Consider the following 21,555-nt stretch of genomic DNA (forward strand, 5'->3'; position numbering starts at 1 on the left):
CAAGCTCTTTAAGTCCTGTCCTCTTGGATTGGAAGCCACCAGACCTCGGCCTTCCCATGGAAATCAAAAGATGCATGAGGGGGCCGGCCCGGTGGCGCAAGTGGTTAAGTGCGCGCGCTCCGCTGCGGCGGCCCGGGGTTCGCTGATTCGGATCCCGGGCGCGCACTGACTCACTGCTTGGTAAGCCATGCTGTGGCGGCGTCCCATATAAAGTGGAGGAAGATGGGCACCGATGTTAGCCCAGGGCCGTCTTCCTCAGCAAAAAAGGAGGAGGATTGGCGGATGTTAGCTCAGGGCTGATCTCCTCACAAAAAAAAAAAAAAAAAAAAAGATGCATGAGATGTGGGTTCTGAAAGGCCCGCCCCAGCCACAGCCCCCATCTCTCCCTCCACACATTGTTCTGTAGAGACAGGAAGCCCTTCTTCGGGACCCAAAGACCTCTCACGTTTTCCGATGGTCCTGTGCTCTGCCCTCCTGGCTGGAATAAGGAAAGATGCCTCTAGATGTAAAGGAGGCTATCAGGGCACCACTTAGGATGTACGATGGAGGACAGGACCTGCGAATGATGTCCAATGTGACTGTCTGACTCTCAGACGACAATTGAGGCCCAGCCATTGTATCTCCTTTATTCACTGAGCTTTACTAAGTGTCTCCAAAAGTCCCGCATGTAGTAGGTGCTTAATCTACATGGTTGCATGAGTGAAGTCCAACCAGAACCGTCCCAGACACCTTAGTGGTACTGGGGCCCCTCTGCTACCACAAGAGATCCCTGATTGGCTACCACAAGGAAAACGACCAAGACCAGCTGGACAGAATCTCCACCTCCTTGACAGGGTGGTTTCCATGTGCTTTTCCAAACTCAGAAAGGCCACATCCCAGAAAAGGATGAGGCAGACTACTTTTCGTGACAAAGAGAGAAATAATAATCATGAAAACCACAGCATGTCTACAGCCCTCTCTGCAAATCCAGGCACCAGGTAAGCACCTGCCATTGCTGATCCCATTAGTCCCTACATGAGCACCATGAAATTTATCCCCCCCCCCCACTTTTCAGAAGAGCAAACTGAGGCTCCGTGAGATGCGAGGATTTGCCCAAGGTACACAGCTGGCAGAGGGCAGAGTTACCACTGTGCTGAGGAGGGAGTGGTTACTCACCTAGTAAACAGCTGGTCCAGGACCCGGTGGGATGTGTCTGAGGCTGATTAGTTGACCATGAAGGTGGTGAAGCTGGAGATGTTCCTACTCAGTAAAGTTGGTGCCATGGACTCTGTCAGCTTCTCCATCATGCCGCCTGGAAGGCACGCATCCTGCAGGCCTCATTTAAATTCACAGTGGACTCATGCTCACACTGGGGGAGAGGAGGAGGGACATACAGTCAGTGACACAATGGTGAACCACCAGGAGGACTGAGGTGACTTTCTATCCTCCTGTGAAACTTGTGGAGAGGGGTGGAGGTCCAGATTCCTTTGAGAGTGGTACTGTGGGGCACTCTAGTGAGAAAATTCGGGGCAGCTGTTCCCAGCGGAATCTCAGATTTGAGTCTGGATTCTAGTACTGCATTGATCATCTCAGGGCCCTGGGTGTGAAGAACCCTCTGCACCCACACTCACATCAGACCAGCCCTGGTCATTGATGGACTGGTGCACCTGTGTCCACTCCAGGGAGATGGCAAACTGGAAAGCATCCACCAGCTCCGTGACCATCTCCTGGGTGCAGCTCTGCAGTGACAGTACACAGTAGTCAGGCCAAGGGGGATCAGGGGTCTGCCTGGACTTTGCCACAGTGGGAAACCCCAACACAGATCAGGCACAGAGCGGCATCAGCACAGACTCCACCAGGGAAGGAATGAGAGGCACCTTGAGGTCCTGGCATTCACATGCGGATGGAGGAGCTTAGTCCCCAGCACTCACCTTCCTCTCCTGCAGCCAAGATCTTGAGTACAAACATGACACACTGCCCGAATCACACCATCTAGCTTCCTGCTCCTGCCCAGCCTGGATCCTCCTCATCCCCAACTTCCCTAACTCCACCTCCCACCCAAAAACACACAATGAGGGTCAAGGAGTGTGGGGCTGTCCTTTTGGGATCACAGTTCTGGCCTGACCTAGAGTGGCCTGCCCTGGCCTAAACTGTTACCTGATTGTTTCTCCTGCCAAAAGGCCACACACATTCGAGGTGAGGGCTGAGCCGATGTCTAAAGTGAATTAACATGCTCCCATTCTGGGCTTTCCGGGGGCCAGAGCCTCGGAAAGTCACGGGACAACATGAGAACATCATGCTGTGTCGAGTGTCTCCACTCAAATGAACATGACAGGAGGCTGTGATTAAAATGTGGGTGCCTGGTAACCAGAGTTCTAAGTTCTGTTGGGGGCTGTCACCAAGGACGTGAGGTCACTTCTTCAACGTTCTATTACTTGACCCCTTCCTTCAATGAGACCCACCCTAATCCCCCACTAGGCTGTTGGCTGCTCTCCCTCCTTGACCATGTCATCTCCATCACTGTACACAAATACCCATCACCACCCTCCCCACAGCTCCTTGGGAGTGGATCCAGGTCCCAGCTTTGAGGAGACAGAGCTGAGGTCAGACCTCTTTTTTCCTACCAGTTCTGTGTCCTGGAAAAGCTGCTGTGCCTCTCAAGATCTCCCTAGTCTCCCAAGCTGCACAATGAGGATTGCACTAAAAACAGCTTCCTAGGGACCTCATCAGGTGTATATGCGATAATACGTACAACACCTGTGGGCTGGTGTCACATGTGTCTAATGCAGACAATTAGAGATGGAGGAAGTACAAGGAGTAGGACATCACATAGAATAGCAGTCAGAACTTCTCTGGGTCCCAGATGTTTGATCTTTGGTAAGACACTGCCACTCTGAGCCTCATTTTCAGGTCTGCGTCCTGAAGGGGTTGAAATTAGAGGAAATTCAGACATTGTGATCCACAGGCATTAACCCTTCCACGGTCCCGTTTTACTCAGAATCAGTCCCAAGAGCCTCATGTTGGCCTATGTGGTGGCAGCCTCCACAATGTTCCCAATGCTCCTTGCCTCCTGGAGTGCACATCCTTGTGTCACCACTAAGTGGTCAGTATCTGGCTTCTGAACAACAGAACACAGCCAAGGTGATGGGATGTCATTTCCAAGTTTTAATTACAAAACGTCTGTCACTTCCCACTTACTGAATTACTTGGGTTCCCTACTTACCTCCCTCCTTCTGTTTCCATCTCTCTCTCTCTCTCACTCTTACTATCGCTCTCTATCAAATCACCAGAACTGGGAATGCAAGTGTTGATGTTGTCAGTTGCACTATGTAGAGGCTCCATAGGAGAGAACTGAGGGAGTGTCCAGCCAACAGACAGACATGAGCTCAGACTCTCAGTCCAAATGGATCCTGACAAAACCCATGTGAGTGATCTTTGGTGGAAATCTTCCCCCATTGGAGCCCTGTGGAGACCACAGCCCCTGCTTCACAGAGACTTTGAGGCAGAGGCACCCAGCTAAGCCATGCCTGATGCTTGGCTCCCAGAAATTGTGAGATGATAAATATTTGTACTTTATAGGTGGCAGGTTTTGGAGTAATGTCACAGAGGAACAGAAAGTAACAGTCTGCCATGTCCCAGGATCCAGCCTGATCACCCTCCTCTCTCCCCTTCTCTCTCTTTTCAGGCTCCCTCCAGCCACACTGGTCACATTTCTGACCTTCCCTGGTCAAACTCGCTTATTTCTGTGAGTTTCTGCAACAGGGAGCATTCTCCTTGACACACTAACTCTTCCCAGACATAGGCAGGGGTGCTTACACTTATCATTCTGGTCACAGCAAAGGTCTGAAATGCCTCAGGGCAGCCTTTCAGAACCTCCCAGCACAGTCTCTACCATCACAGATCTCACATCCAGAAGAGCATTACATGATTTCCTCCTCCTTCCTCCCATTGAGATAAAATGAGTGCATGAGGAAGGGCTGTCTACTTTTGCTGAAGCAGAGGCAACTCCTTCTGGTTATACCAGGCACAGGACTGTCTCTTCCAAGCCGAGTTTTTCCCACCACGAGTCCATTGTTTAAGGAAACCGTCATTCCCTCTCTTTCATGGGTCTGGTTTCCCCAAGAACACAGGGAACCAGCCCCTCTCCCTGTGCTGCATCACCATAAACCCACAGCCAGAAGATAAGCACCGGGTTAAAACACCACCAGATCCTGAATTCAGTCACTGCTGAGACCCTCCCATCAATGTTGTCATTCAATGGTGACTCCTGAGGACACCTTTCCCCTGAGACCCACTCCCAGCCTGTCCTCAGCTTCTTATAACAACACTGAGATTCCCTCAGAGTCCTCCCAACCTGGGCAAGAAACATTCTGAAATGATCTCTGTATTGATTTTCAGGGACTGGAGACACCGGTAGATGTAATTTGAGTGTGTATGTGCAGTAGTTTCTACGCAGGTATTCTATTTTTCAGACACAGATAAAATAGTGTGGCTACTCAATGCACAAAGAAAATGGATAACCGATCAAATTTTTTCATGATGTGAAGTCTTTAGAGAGTAAATGTCATGGTTAAGAGCACAGACTATGGAGCTAACTCCTCACGTCCAAATTCCAGCTCAATCTCTTATTAGATATTTGTATTGACTGAGTTCTTTACCTGATTGGTGCCTCAGTTTCTTCATCTGTCTGTTGGCAATATGATCAGCATACCTATTTTGTAGGTTTATGGAGAGTATTAAAGGAGTTAATGTTTGAAAAATGCTTGGAACACCTAGCGTATTACCAGTGCTGTACCTATATTTTAGAAAATCTTCTGACACTGCCTGTGAGCCCCAGAGGGTGAGCCTGTTGTCTGGATGTACACAGAAAGCACTCCATGGCATACGATGAATAAATGAATGAACAACATTGGCGAATGCATTACCAATGTCACCTATGTCATCCTACAGGCATTCCCAAGCCGAAGCACAGGCAGACATTCCTGCTCTGTCCTGCATCACATTCTCTCGAGGAATCACTGGGGCTTCTTGGACCCTGGTAACCGTGCACACTAAAGGTTCTTTTCTGTCAGCAAACCCCAGTCTTTGTCCAATTGCTGCAGCTCACAGGGTTTATGCTCTGATCCTTGTCTTCACTCGAGGGAGAAGTGCCATCCCCAGAGCTGGGCACACGCAGAGCCTGAGCCTTGGAGAAAATGATTCCCTGGCCCTGGGGCAGGTAGAAGAGCTCAGGGACAGAGTGGGATTTGGGGAAAATCCTCCAGGTGTTGTCAGAAGGGATGGAGGCAGGGGATGTGTCAGAAAGGACTGGTCTGGTTGGTGGGCCTTGGTGGTTAAATAGTAGGAGGGGGTGGGAAGTTTCGTAGGTTCTGGCATAATACAATGAATATGATGGTCATGAAATCAGAATCAGCCTGATTAAGGCCAAATTAACCCAATGTCAGCTGTTCCCTGACTCTCTAATCCAGTAGTGACTTATAATAAGGGTATTCGTGTTCTATCATCTCCTTTTCATTGATTGGCTAGAGTAATTATTCTTTACATAACCTGTCTATTTTTACATAGTAAAGAAAAAGTGAGTTTTAAAACAACCCTCCTTGGAAAAGTCTCCCTAACATATTGAATTTATAACAGAAACCAGCACAGGAAATTCACCACATATCTTGAGCTGTATTCTCTGGTTTTAGATCTTCCTAGTTGGTAAATTACCTTGACTTCTGCCTTCTTTCTTGAGATTAGTCCACTTAGGACTAAGTAGGAGTGCAACCTCATGCCATGGGAGAAGAGGTGGGACTCTAGGAAGAGGTTTTTTTCATTCTGTCAGTGTGTGCGTGTGTCTGTGTGTGTGTATGACAGTTTTTGCTGCATCTTGCAGTGTGGGTCAGTGTAGACTCATATTCTAGGGAAAAAATGTCCCTAACCACTGTCTCTGGACTTTATTTTCACTGATGCCTTCAACGGCACTGTCCAATAGTAACATTAAGCACTCTATATTATAGAATTTAATTTTTTTCTTAATAGCCACATTTTAAAAAATGAAATCCGACAGGTGAAACTAATTTTAAAAGTATATTTTAACCCACTATAACCAAGATATCATCAATGTGGGTGCACTCTACACAAAACTTCATAATGAAAGAATTTACATCTTTTTCCTGGGTTTAATAAATCCAGTGTGTACTTCCCACTTACAGCACAATCTCCATTTGTAAGTTGAGTTTTTTCAAACATATTCTCTGTACTGAGATTTAATGTTCACAGTTGTCAAATAACAGTCACTAGGAGTGGAGTGGATGATAATTTCACTACTGATTAAAGCTCTAATGGAGCTATGAACACCAACTGGTCAATGGGCTAATCAAATGAATAGTCATATAGTACAGAAGAATGGTATGATTTGGGATTTAGAAAAGGACTTGGGAAAGTGTGTCCTGACAGGAAGCACCAGGGATTTTGTTGTTGAGAGTGACAAGGACAAAATGAGAATAAAGTCGTACACATAAGTGTCTAACAAGATGGGGGAGAAGAAATGACATGCAGTAGTCCTGAGTTTTGACCTCGAGCTTTCTGTTATTGACTCAAATCTCGTTGATGATGTCCCAGGACACAGGTCAGATTAATCCCCACAGGGAGAGAGGGAGGGTAGAAGTACAAGGCATCTGACATAATTGTCCTGGGAAGACAGGCTTTTTTTATCACTCTGATCCACATTCACAATTTATTTTTATAGGGTAAGAGGAAAAGAAGTATGATGATCAAATCATCACAGAGGAAGCGACATGATTGTGGAAACCAATCCAACCAAAAGCCTGGTTTGAGAATCTCCATCCCTTTGAGGATGTCCAGTTACATATTCAAGAGGCCAGTTACTAGAATCTCATCCTATCCTGGCAATGAGGTCAGATGTCATCAAAGGGAGGAAACCTTGGAGCAGCCCGAACAAATCTGCTGAAAGAAGAGACTGCAAGTTTTTCAGGTCTGCAGAGTGCAAGAGAACTGTTAAGTCCTTTGGACCTTGCCAAAGCCCTGCTGAATCTTGCACTTAGTTGCACAGGTGCATCACTGCCAGGTGTGCTCGCAGGTGGTCTGAATTCCAGTACCATGCCCACCCCTGCCTGGTCTTCAGATTAAGCACAGACTATCCTAGGAGCTGCTCTGTACGTCCCACAGCTCCTTTGCAAACAAATTCTGGTGACTGAGGAGGATATCAGGAAACAGGACGAGAAAGTGAAGACAGCAAGAGAGAGACTGGCGATAGCACTCATGCAGACAGACTTGCTAGCGAGGCAGGGAGAGTGAGTGGCCAAGAAAGACATCCCGACAAACACGATGAAGAAAAGACAAAACGGTGCAGATGACATGGAGCTCACACTACATTAATGCCTCTGCAGGGGTCCTGATGTCTTCTTGCTTTGAGCTCTTGAAACTTTAATATGTACCAATAGTTTTCTTTTCTTTGATTCCTTTGCATGACAGAGAAGATACAGACAGTGATCCTTCTGAGGTGAGAGATTGAGTTTCAGGTGAGGAGAGAAAGGAGATCTTTCTTTCTCATTTTGTTCTCTCATTTTCCTTTCCTAAGTGTTATGCATTTGTATTTTAAGATCAACAGAGAGTTATCACAGTCAGGGGATTCTTTCGAGTTTTGCCCTCACAGTCACAGAGAAAACATACCTAGTCCAAATGGATTGTCCTTTTTGTGTAATATTCCAATAGATTCCAACATAATATTTCACTAAAGAGCTGTTATATCTGTCTTCTCAAAAAAGACACCTACTTCTGGGTCTCTATGTTTCTGGTATTTGTTGCATGTTGAATCACAGCCGCACATAATGAAATACTGGATTGTCCCTTTTTTTAGATTTATATGTGTTGGAAACTTCATTCATGAAAATTGATATGCCATTGCGGTATCATGCTGTCAGGAGAACGACTGTTTTCAGCATCACAAGTCTCACAATAAGCCAGTGTGTTGGGATTTGTCTATTTGCCTGATCGAGTATGTTGCACTGTTCGAATCCTCTTTTTCATAACTTACTTTTGTCCCACAGATTTATCAGTTTCTGAGAGCAATGTGTTAAACAATAATAGAGTGTCTTAGTATTTATATCTTCCCTAAAAAATGAGTTATTTTTTAGCTAAGTCTTCTCTCCTTTATACTTCCATGTGGTAATCATCTGGAATTTTGGTTCTAATGTATTTTTAATGTCTTGTTTTAAAACTAATACTAAATTAGACAGACTGTTTTTTCCTTTCCTCGTGACTCCTGTTATCTTTTCCTGGGTTCACTTTTCTTCTTCCTGATGTACATTTTTACCGCTTCTTTCACTGCGGGCCTGTGGGAGGTCAACTTTGAGTCTGTTTGTAGGTCAGATAACGTCTTACTTTCTTTGACACATATTTTGAATAGCTGTTTATTTAAGCTTTGTTGTAATTATTTTCCTTCTTTGTCAAGTTATTTAATATATCTGAGCCTCAATATCTTTAGCTTAAAATGGGAATAAAACCCTAAAAATAGTGACTGTAACTGAGATAATACACGCAGAGCTTGCCAGTCATGTTGCTTAGCAGAAATTAGTCAATAATGATAACTATTATTAATCATTATAATGATATTATTATAATAATGTAATATATAATAATATATTAATGTATAATAATAATTAAATATTAATTTATAATTATAATGTACAGTGTATAACGTATAATGTATGTAATGATTAATAATATTGTTAATCATTATAATCTTCAAGTGTGCATTCTCAGAGAATCACTGCTTAAGATTGAGAATGTGAAGCTCACACACAAAAAGTATGAGAGAGTGTCACGACTGTGAATTTAATTCTCAGCCCCTCGATATCTTCAGCTGTGGTCGTCTGCACAGTGTGTACAGATAATGTAATCTGTTCCCACAGACCCACGGCAGAACAGCGCAGCCTGCCTCATGCCTGGGATGCTCTAGACTGCTTGTTGGGGAGTCTCTGCTGTGAGGCTAATTGGACTCTGTACAGAGAAAGATGAAAAAGACTCTTTCTGTTCCCTCAGTTTTCTCCCCCCGAGTTTTATTCACTTTTACATCCAGAGCAGATACTCTCTTCCCAGAGCCTTGGTTTTTCTCTGGGATTCAGGTTTCCCAGACAGCTAGTCATTTCAGCTCCCAAGGCCCTAGGTGACTGCAGAGTCATGTCTCACCCACTCCTCCCAACTTGGCCTGTTTCCCATCATGGAGGACCCATGAGTGGGGAGAGGAGCCATCGAGGGAGATTGATCTGGAAGTCCTGGTGAATCTGAGCTTCAGAGAATGAAGCAGAAAAGGGGAAACTGAGACTGCCAGGGCTTCAGTGGGGGAGGAATATGGAGGAACTGAGAGGGGTGTGATGGCTGCACAGAGTCAAGGGGAGGGATGTTTCAAAGTTTCCTAAGAAGGGAAACCTTGCACTGAAGTGAGGATTCGATATTACACGATGGCAATATCTTTGCTGGTTTCACCAATTCTGGTATCCCTGAGGGATGAACTGGTGTGACACCACAGGACAGAAATTCAGTCATTTTCAGGACTTAAGGAAGGTGAAATCTTTCAGCATAGTCCCCTGTAAGCCAGTTAGGGGCCAAGTCTAGAAAGGCTCGGAGCCTGTGTCCGTCCAATGTAGGTTCGTTGTGTTCCAGGCAAGTTCCTCTAGACACCAGCTGGGAAAACGGGACATCAGACCTAGTCAGATCTAGTCATCGCAGCTTCCGTAGGTCGTCATGAGGCAGGTAATAGCCCAGGCGTCATCAGTGGACCTCATAGTTTTCCTCCTTCTTCCGCTGACAGACAGTGACTTATGAGGTGAGGAGAGCGCATCAGAATGGTCCAGTCAGCTGCCCAGTATGAGAGACTCCAGGGGAAGGAGATGCCAAAGCCACAGAGACCCGATGCCTCCTATGTCTCCTTCTTCCTTTTTTCCACTTAATTTTGACCCTCAGTCCTCTTTTCCTCCCCTTTTCCCTCTTTTGGCTCTCTCTCCCTCTCTTTCCTCTACATGTTCTAGCATAATTGAGGTATTAACGACATACAGTATACTGCATACATTTAAAGTGAACAATTTGATACATTTTGATTATAACATATTGAACCATCACCACAATCAGGAAAAGGAACACCCATCCAGCCCAAATTTCCTCATGCTCATTTTAATTCGTCCTTCCCTGCCGTTTGCAAACACATTCTCATTCCCAGGCAACCAGTGATCCGGTATATGTCCCTATAGATTTTCCTGTATTTTCCAAGAGTTTTTATAAATGGGATCATATACTATGTACTCATTTTTTACTGGCTTCTTTCAATCAGCATAATTATTTTGAGATTTATGCTTGTCATTGCATGTACTATGAATTCATTCCTATCCTCAACCCTTCCGTGGCAGCACTGTACACACGCCCGAGTGCTTCCCAGGTTGGCGTGAGAGCCAATAGTACTGCTGCATCCGCAAAAGTAGGAATGCATCTTGGTGCAACTCTGGGAGGGGTTGGCTGCAACCCTGGACCTGCACATGAATGCTTTCCTGGGTGGTTGGAAAGCCCACCATGTCACTGCAGTCCCAATGATTTGGGAATGCTCAGAACCCATGAAGAAACCCCACACGCCAAGCACAGAGGCTGGCATGAGCATAAGAAAAGGCAGCAGCAGATATACGTGCACATGCAAATGCTTTCCGAGATGGTACAAATACCCATAGTAGTGCTGCCGTCTCACAACTGAGTACGTGTCTCTGTGTAGCGGCAGCTCTGAGCCCATTGTGAATGCTTTCCCAGCGGGTGGGAACAGCCACAGTACCCACACAACTTCCAGCATATGGGGTGGGATCAGAGACACAGCTCATGCTTCCCCCACAGTGGCAGCAGGTGGAATCTGTGACCTGATACTACCACAAACACACAGGCAAAAGATTAGTTCATCAAAAACCATAAGAAACTACACTAACAATTCAGAGCAGAAGGAAATGACAAATCTCCAGAAATGAACCTTGAAGTCACAGAAATTTACAATCTAAATGACAGAAAATTCAAAATCACTGTCATAAAGAAACTCACCAAGTTACAAGAATGTTCAGACAGTTCGATGAACTCAGGAATAAAATTAATGAGGAAAATGAATACTTCATTAAAGAGACTGAAACTATTAAAAAAAAACAAGCAGAAATTCTGGATGTGAAGAACAAAATTAATGAGATAAAAAAGAATCTAGAATCCTTAAAAAATAGAGCTGATATTATAGATGAAAGAATTAGTGATTTAGAGGATAGAAATATAGAAATGCTTCCAGTGGACGAGGAGAGAGCACTCAGATTTTTAAAAAATAAAGGAATTCTTGGAGAAATATATGACTCAATAATAAAAGCAACATAAGAATTATACGTATTCCAGAGGGAGAAAAGAGAGAGAAAGGAGTAGAGAGCTTGTTCAAAGAAATAATAGCTGAGAACTTCCCAAACCTGGGGAAGAACTGGACCTACAAGTACATGAAGCCAAGAGAACGCCTAATTACATCAATGCTATAAGACCTGCTCCAAGGTATATAATAGTAAAATTGGCAAAAGCCAATGACAAAGAAAAAATATTAAGGGAAGCAAGATAGAAGAAAATAACGTACATAGGAACCCCTATCATGCTTTCAGCATATTTCTTGGCAGAAACTTTACAGGCAAGGAAAGAATGGAATGATATATTAAAAACACTGAAAGACAAAAACTTTCAGCCAAGAATACTGTATCCAGTGAAATGATCCTTATGATACAATGGAGAAATAGAAGTTTTCCCAGATAAACAAAGGCTGAGGGATTTCATGGCCACTAGAGCTCCCATACAAGCAATGATCAAGAATGCCCTCATACCTAAAACACAAAGAAGGAAAATGTCTACAAATCTTTGACCAGAGTGATAAATAGACAGAGAAAATCAGAAAGCTACAGCTCTGTTTCACAACAGGGTAGCAAATACTTATTATAACTTAAAAGAAGAAGGGAAGGAAAGCATCAAAAGTAACTATAAACAATTCAACTTAGTCACAAATGCACAACTCAAAAATGAATAACTTGTGACAACAATAACTCAGAAGGAGAAGAGGAAAGAGATGGAACCTGCTTAGACTAATGGAGATAAGAGGCTATCAGAAGATGGACTATCTCATCTATGAGATCTTCATACAAACCTCACAATAACCAGCAAACAAAAAATCAGACCAGAGCCATAGATCATAAAAAAAGAGAAAACCTCCACAGAAAACCCCCAAAATGAAATGGTAGTCAGAAACACAAAGGAAGAGAAACAATGGAAATATAGATTAGGTGGGATTAAGCCCTCATGTATCAATAATCACTCTAAATGTAAATCGATTGAATTCTCCAATCAACAGACACAGAGTGGTGGCGTGGATTAGAAAACAAGACCCAACAATACGCTGCCTCCAGGAAACACATCTGAGCACAAAAAACAAACAGGCTCAGAATGAATGGATGGGAGACAATACTGCAAGCAAATGGCAAATAAAAGAAAGTAGGTGTTTCCATACTTATATCAGACAAAGCAGACTTCAAGATAAAAAAGACTATGAGAGACAAAGAGGGGCAGTATATAATGATAAAGGGGACTTTCCACCAAGAGGACATAACACTTATAAAGATGTATGCACCTAACACAGAAGCACAAAAGAATATAAAGCAACTATTAATAGACATAAAGGGAGAAATTAACAGCAACACAATAATAACAGGGGACCTGAACACCCCACTTACATCCATGGATAGATCATGCAGAGAAAGGCAACAATAGTGGAATTGAATGAAACATATGATCAGATGATCTTAATCGATATAGAGAGAGCATACCCTCCCAAAACAGCAGAATACACATTCTTCTTAAGTGCACATGGAACATTCTCAACGATAGACCATATGTTGTGAAACAAGGCAAGCCTGAATAAATTTAAGATTGAAATCATATCAAGCTTCTTTTCTGACCACAATGCTATGACACTAGAAACCAACTACAAGAAAAAAGATGGGGAAGTCACAAATATGTGGAGACTAAAGAACACACGACTGAAGAAACATTGGATCAATGAACAAATGAAAGGAGAAATCAAAAAAATATCTGAAGACAAATGAAAATGAAAAGACAACAAAACAGCTCTTATGGGATGCAGCAAAAGCAGTTCTAAGAAGGAAATTCATAGCAATACAAGCGCACCTCAACAAACAAGAAAAATACCAAATAAGTAACCTTAAACTACACCTAATAGAACCAGAAAAGGAAGAACAAATGAAGCCCCAAGTCAGCAGAATGAGGGAAATAATAAAAATTAGAGCAGAAATAAATGAAATAGAGACTAAAAAAAACATTAGAAAGGATCAATGAAACAAAGAGCTGGTTCTTTGAGAAGACTGAAACAAAATTGACAGACCCTTAGCAAGACTTACTAAGAAAAGAAGAGAGAAGGCTCAAATACATAAAATTAGAAATGAAAGAGGAGAAATTACAACAGATACCACTGAAATCCAAAGGACAGTAAGAGAATACACTGAACAACTTACATGCCACCAAATTGGATAAACTAAAAGAAATAGATGAATTCATACAACCTCCCAAAGCTGACTCAACAAGAAATAGAATAAATGAACAGACCAATAACAAGTAAAGACATCGAAATTGTCATCAAAAAACTCCCAAAAAACAAAAGTCTTGGACCAGATGGCTTTTATGGAGAATTCTCCACAATATTCAAACAAGATTTAATACCTATGCTTCTCAAACTATTCGAAACAGTTGAAGAAGATGGAACACTTCTTAATTCATTCTATGAGGCCAACATCACCCTGACAGCAAAAGCAGGCAAGGATAGCACAAAAAAGGAATATTATAGGCCAATATCACTGATGAACACAGATGCAAAAATCTTCAGCTAAATATCAGCAAATCGAACACAGCAATATATTAAAAGGATCATATAAGATGATCAAGTGGAATTTATACCAGGGATGTAGGGTTGGTTCAACATCCGCAAATCAATGTGATATTCCACATTAATAAAATGAGGAATAAAAATCACATAATCCTCTCCACAAATGCAGAGAAAGGATTTGACAAGATCCAACATCCATTTATGATAAAAACTCTCAATAAAATGGGTATATAAGGAAAGTACCTCAACACAACAAAGGTCATATATCACAAACCCACAGCCAACATCATACTTAATGGTGAAAAACTTAAAGCCATTCCTCTGAGAACAGGAAGAAGACAAAGGTGCTCACTCTCGCCACTCCCATTCAACATACTACTGGAGGTTTTGGCCAGAGCAATTAGGCTCGAAAAAGAAAAAAAGGAATCCAAATTGGAAAGGAAGAAAGGAATCTCTTGCTGTTTGCAGATGACATGATTGTAAATATAGAAATCACTAAAGAATCCATCAGAAAACTATTAGAAATAATCAACAATTACAGCAAAGTTGCAGCGTACAAAATCAACTTACCCCAATCAGTTGAATTTCTATACTCTAATAATGAACTAACAGAAAGAGAACTCAAGAATACAATCTCATTTACAACTGCAACAAAAAGCAAAATGTTTCTAGGGATAAATTTAACCAAAGAGGTTAAAGACCTATACACTGAAAACTATAAGACATTATAGAAAGAAATCAATGATGATCAGAAGTAATGGGAAGATATTCCATGCACATGGATTGGAAGAATAAAGACAGTTAAAATGTCCATATTACCTAAAGTAATCTACAGATCCAATATGATCCCTATCAGAATCCCAATGACATTCTTCATAGAAATAGAACACACAGAATCCTAAAATATATATGGAATAACAAAAGGCCTCCAATAGCCAAAGCAATCCTGAGAAGAAAGAACAAAGCTGGAGGCATCACAATCCTAACTTGAAAATGTATTACATAGCTATAGTAATCAAAATGGCATGGTACTGGCACAAAAGCAGACTCATAGATGAATGGAACAGAACTGAAGGCCCAGAAAGAAATCCACACATCTGTAGTCAGTTAATCTCTCACAAAGGAGCCAAGATCATACAATGGAGAAAGGAAAGTCTCTTCAATAAAAGCTGTTGGGAAAACGGGACAGACACATGCAAAAGAATGAAAGTAGATCGTTATCTTCCACCATACACAAAAATTAACTCGAAATGTATAAAAAACTTGAATCTAACAGTTGAAACCATAAAACTCCTAGAAGAAAATATACGCAGTACAGTCTTTGTCATTGGTCTTTGCTGCACCCTTCCCAATACCATGTCTACTCAGGCAAGAGAAAGAAAAGAAAAAATATACAAATGGGACTACATGAGACTAAAAGGCTTCTGCAAGGCAAAGGAAATGATGAACAAAACGAAAAGCCAGTGCCGGCCCCGTGGCTTAGTGGTTAAGTGCACACGAACCGCTACTGGCGGCCCAGGTTTGGATCCCAGACGCGCACAGACACACCGCTTGTTCGGCCATGCTGAGGCCGCGTCCCATATACAGCAACTAGAAGGATGTGCGACTATGACATACAACTATCAACTGGGACTTTGGGGGAAAAAACAAAGAGGAGGATTGGCAATAGATGTTGGCTCAGAGCCGGTCTTCCTCAGAAAAAAAGAGGAGGATTAGCTCGGATGTTAGTTCAGGGCTGATCTTCCTCACAAGTAAAAAAAAAAAAAACACGAAAAGACAACCCACCAACAGGGAGAAAATATTTGCAAATCATATATCTGACAAGGGGTTAATCTCCAAAATATATAAACAACACATACAACCCAACAACAAAAAAAACCAGACAATCCAATCTAAAAATGGGCTGAGGATATGAACAGACATTTTTCCAAAGAAGATATATGGAAGGCCATCAGACACATGAAAAGATGTATAACATCGCTAATTATTAGGGATAGTCAAGTCAAACCTACAATGAGAGTTCACCTTACACCTGTCAGAATGGCCATAATTCCCAAGACAAAAAATAACAAATGTTGGAGAGGATAAGGAGAAAAGCGCACCCTCACACACTGCTGGTGGGAGTGCAAACTGGTGCAGCCACCAGGGAAAACAGTATGGAGATTTCTCAAAAAAACAAAAATAGAAATACCATACCTTCCAGCTACTGGGTATTTATCCGAAGAAATTGAAATCAACAATTCAAAGAGATTTATGCACCCCTGCGTTCACTGCAGCATTATTCACAATAGCCAAGACATGGAAGTAACCCAAGTGCCCTGCTACAGATGAATGGATAAAGAAGATGTGGTATGCATTATATACAATGGAACACTACTCAGCCAGAAAAAAAAGACAAGATCGTCCTGTTTGCAACAACCTGGATGGACCTTGAGGGTATGATGTTAAATGAAATAAGCCAGACAAAGGCAAATATGGATGATTTCACTCATATGTAGAAGATAACCATACACAAGAATAAAGAGAACAGATTAGTGGTTTCCAGAGGGGAAGGGGGCTGGGTGTTGAGTGAAAGAGTTAAATGGCCACATATGCATGGTGATGGATAAACGTTAGACTACTGGTGCTGAGCACGATGCAGTCTATACAGAAAGTCACAAATAATAATGAACACCTGAAATTACACAATGTTAAAACCCTTTATAATTTCAATAAAATAATTAAAAAAGAAAAAATAATTCAGTCTATTTTATGGTTGAATAGTATTCCAAGGTGGGGATATACCACACTTTGCATATCCGTTCACCAGTAGATGGACATTTGTGTTGTTTTCCGTTTTTGTCTACTATAAATAGGTTGTTATCAACACGTGTGTACAAGTCTGTGTATAGACATATGGGTTTATTTCCCTTGGATGGATTCCTAGGAGAGGAATGGCTGGGCAGACGTATGTAATTATTAAAGACACATCCAAGCTATTTTTCACCAGCACTCGATGAGAGTTTCAGTGACTTGACATCTTCAACAACACTTGCTATAGTCAGTCTTTTTAATTATAGACATTCTCAAGTGTGGTGGAATCTCATGATGACTGTCACTTGGATTTCCCCAATAACGCATGTTGTGAAGGAGAAAGCAAGACACGCACAGACTGGGAGAAAACATCTGCAAAACATATCCCTAGAAAAGGACGTGTATTTATAATATATAAAGAGCTCTTGCAACCCAATAGTAAGAAGACAAGCAGCACGTCATGTCTAACCAGGAGACAGCAGGTCAGGCCTGTATAAGCACCAGGAGTCCCACCAAGAAGATGAGGATGAGGGCCCAGAAAAGGAGGTTTGGGGAGACAAGTGGTGGGGTGAACCACCTCCTGTCATCGCCCGAGGACTCCTGCTGACCCCACTGTGCCTCAACCATCCTTGACAAGGTTTGGTCAACTTTCCTCATCATCCAAAAACCTGTTCACCTGGTTCTCTTGGATGAGGCACAGGATCAAGATACTCGCCTCATACCCTGGGCTGGGGCTTCCTGCAGGCTTACCAGGCTTCACAATCAAGGTGTCATCTCTGTTGGGAGTATATTCTGGAAGTGAATAAAATGGAGAATGCATGTGAGTGTGTTTCACTCTTTTTAATATAACTTTTTAGACACACAGAAAAATAAAGGGAACAGTCTCATAAACATCCATCATCTAGATTTACCAATGTATATTCCATCCAATTAAAACAATATTTCATCAATGTATAAATTATTAACACTTGCCACACTTGATTCATCCCACGTATTCAATGAAATATTAAAGTCAAGTAGACATCATGATGTTTCACCCCATTTTAGTTCCATCTCTAAAAAGTGGGCACACTTTGCTACAAAATCCAAGGCCATTATCACAGAACAAAAGTGTAATTAATTAAACCAAATTCATACATCTGGGCACAGATGAGTTAATTTGAATGGACTTTCTTACGACAGCCATGGGGAGAATAGGTCATCACTGTTGGCAAGCCTATGGGATCTCTCTAAATTTGTAAATTCACACTGAAAAGTGTTCTTCCGTGCCTAGGAACACATCATCCCCTTCTCCTTTATCTATTTGCTTAATATTCATTTTCTAGGATTAACCTACAATGTAATTTCCTGCACGAAGTCTTTTCTGATTTCCGCCTGCAAGTATGAGTTCGTTCACATCAAATAATTGATAAGTTTCAATTCTCTATTCTTGTTATTGCCAGCTATAACATAAACTCCAGGAGAGTAAGACACACAGCATCCAGTGGGAATGAGTGGAGGGGTGCAGGTCCCCCTATGTGTACCTCTATCCAGACAACCACTTAGAGGTGTGCTGTCTCATATGCAGCAGCAACAAGTCTCTTTTTGAATTAAAATTAACTTTAGTTAAATAAAGTAAAAATTCTAGTACCTCAGTAACATTAAAAATCAGTAACAATATAGACGAGTCACAATATCATCCTTCGAGCACTCAACAGTCACATGTGGCTATGCACTGGACAGCACAGATATAGAACATTCCACCACTGCAGAAAGTTCTAGAGCATTGGTGCTCATCTAGAGTGGGACTTGGCAAACTATAGCCTGTGGATCAGGAAACAGATCCACCCCCAAACCTGCAAGTCTGCTTCACACACAGCTGGAGGCCCTCACTGACCATCTGGCCCAGTGGCTTTCAGTGCAGAGATAAGGAAACTAATGTCCAGAGAGGGGCGGTGACTAGTTTGAGGTCACAGAGATGTCTAGGAGAAGGTGAGGGCCACCTATATTACACTGGTGTCCTTTTCTCTCTCTCAATGGTGGGGAAAGACTGGGGGACTGTGCCACCACCTGCCAGCCTGAGAAAGTTCAATGCTCTCTCAGCCCCAGGTATCCAGAGTCCCCAGAAATGCCTCACTTCCTTTCCCAATGACCAGGGAGCCTGACCATCCCCAAGGACACTCTTCCTGTCCAGGGTCAAGTTCTGCAGCTGGGTACCATTCTGGGTCAGCCACAGGAATCCTCATAGATGGCAACTCTGTCCAGTCTCTGTGCCAAGGTGGCAAGGTACACAGGGAGTCCACTCCAGTGTAGTTACTGTGGGGGACAGACCTGGAAGGGCACAAAGGATGAACAAGGGTGTCTGGAATTCTACCCTGATTTTAGATACCCTGCTTCTGGGTCCTGTCCAAAAGAACTTTCTGCAGTAATGTAAACATTTGTCTGCACTCCCAAATACACTCATTATTAGCCCCATGTTGGTATCGAGCACTTAAAATGTGGCTAGTGTGTGTGAGTGAGGAACTGAATTTCTCATGTAATTTAATTTCAAGTACGTAATATATAAGTAAATAACCACAGGGAGAACATTTTTGAAACTTTGGAGTAAGGACTTCTGAAAATGCATAAAAACAATGAGAACACTGGTAAAAATGGTCAAAATCAACTTTTCAGAAGCCTAGAAATTAATCAAAGGCCTGTGAGATTTTGAGGAGGGTTTAGTGAAGACACACGGTGGAATCTTGATAAAGGTAGCAAATTTTGCGGCACTATAACTTTCGCTATTCCCATCCTGCTCTCACAATATCCTCCATAACTTTGAAAACCATCAGTCTTAGAACCATGGTAGCTGAGACAACCATCAGCCAAGCAGCCATAATGGGTTTAGAGTTCTAAAAAGAACCATCCCCGTCGAACTGTCACTAGCTGACCTGCCTGGCAGCTCCCTGAAAAAGCCCCATGTTAAGGGCTTGTCCTTACTTGACTCAGAGCTTGCCCAGGGTGGAATGTAGGTCCCCAGGTACTTGGTAAATACAATCAGCGCTAATTGTTTTCTATTGTAGTGGCCTGAGGGAGTGATTCCAGCTGAGGCGGGTAAGAGGCGAGCCAAAACCTTGGAGGAAAAATTGGAGGAATGAGATGTCCACGGGGGGCTTTGAAAGCTGCAGTGTATTTGCGGACATCTAGAAGACCACAAAGGCTCAGGGATGTGGCAGGCCCAGGACAGACTTGAGAACATCTTAATCTCTCACCTCTAGTTGAAGGGTTGTCTTAATATCTGAAAACTTGATTATATAATACACCATATTACTAGACTAAGGACCAATACCACGTATTTTCAACCATATATATAGAAAAGAATTTCACAAAATACAATGCCCTTCATGCCTAAAAAAGAAAACACTCAACAAATTAGGAATAGAAAAAAACTTTCTCAACTTATAAATAGCATCAATGAAAAACCCAAGGCTAACACCATGTTCAATGTGAAAGACTGAAAATTTCCCCCTAAGACAGGGACAAGACAAAGATGTCTTCCTTCATCTCATATGTTAATAACAGGTACTACAGGTTCTAATGAAGGCAATTAGGCAAGAAAAAGGAATAAAAGAAACCCAGATTGGAACGGAAGAGGTAAAACTATTAGTTTTGCAGAGGAGAAGACATTGTATATACAAAAACCTAAAAAATACAACCACCCCCACACACAATATGTGAATCGTATCCCAACGGTGTATAAAAAATTTAAATTGCCCCATGTGGTTAGTGGCTTCACTATTGGAGAGCACAGTTAGACTGCTGATATTTGTTGAAAGTCTCCAGAAGAGGAGGAGGAGGAGGATGCTGGAGGTTGGTGGCCTCAAATGTTAATGCTTTTCTCAACCACCGAAAACCTATGGATGGAGATGGTAGGATTAGCTGACAGGGATGTGGGGCAGAATGGGCACCATGTAAGTGACTTCCAGATCAAGGATGTGTCACGGGAGCTCAGAGCCATCAGCCATCAGCTCAACCAATGCTTCCAATCTCCTCAACCTACATCAAGTCGGTGACCAGGCAGGAGTGGAATATGTCTCACAGCTGGCTGCCTCTGTAGAGCTTGGTGACCTAGAACAAATGGGAGGGAGAGTGGCTGAGACGGATGTCTCCTGTGGACGCAGGGGGCCACTGGAGCCAGTGAAAGATCACAGACCTTGGGGCAAGGGAGACCTGACTTCAAATCCTGGCTCTGCCCCTAACACATTGTGTGACCTTAGGCAAAATACTCCCCTTTCTGAGCTTCAGTTTACCTACGTGAGAAATGGGGAAGGCAGCTAGGACATCACCTCTGGAAAGTGAGAGAACCCAGACAAGCAGGGAAAGTGAAGAATTGAAACAATAATGTAACAGATGTAAGTCAAGCAGAGGAATGAGGGTGCTCTCAGGGCAAGGAGAGACGGGAGAGGGGAGACCCCACCTGGTCCTGGGTGTCTCTCTGCAGGGCGGTGTACTCCGAGGATGTGAGCTCCGGGTTGCTGAGGTTCCAGCTGATGCTGCGGAAATGTAACTGGTGCTCTCTCTGCATGCATAAACTCCAGGGTGCAGAGCCTGGAGACACTGAGAGGAATAGCAGACAGGTGGAGACTCTCAGCTCCAAGCACAGAGGCATGGTGGCCGACGGGGTCAGGGTGGTGGGTGCAGACAACGTCCACACTGGTGGCTGCCCCATCCTTCTCAGTCCTGGGGAGAGAGGGACGTGGCGAATCAAGAGAGAGGTCCTGAATCCTCTGGGGTTTGGGCCATAACAGGAAGGAGGAAATGGGAGGTGAGTGAGGAAACTGAGAGAGGGGTGGTCACAAAAGTGGTCATTAGGGGCAAGTGCTCAA

The 21,555-nt window shown here is 42.9% G+C and overlaps 1 long non-coding RNA gene across 1 annotated transcript; it reads right to left on the reverse strand.

Annotated features, from left to right (window-relative positions):
* Positions 1 to 17,441: 17,441 nt before the first annotated feature.
* On the reverse strand, positions 17,442 to 21,253 carry LOC131402136 (uncharacterized). Its single transcript, XR_009218305.1, has 3 exons — positions 21,147 to 21,253; positions 20,730 to 20,797; positions 17,442 to 17,503 (listed from the first exon to the last, which is right to left on the reverse strand). It is a non-coding gene; the product is annotated as an uncharacterized LOC131402136 (long non-coding RNA).
* Between the last annotated feature and the right edge of the window lie 302 nt (positions 21,254 to 21,555).

Source organism: Diceros bicornis (genome assembly GCF_020826845.1).
Source record: "Diceros bicornis minor isolate mBicDic1 chromosome 30 unlocalized genomic scaffold, mDicBic1.mat.cur SUPER_30_unloc_3, whole genome shotgun sequence".
Taxonomy (NCBI): Eukaryota; Metazoa; Chordata; class Mammalia; order Perissodactyla; family Rhinocerotidae; genus Diceros; species Diceros bicornis.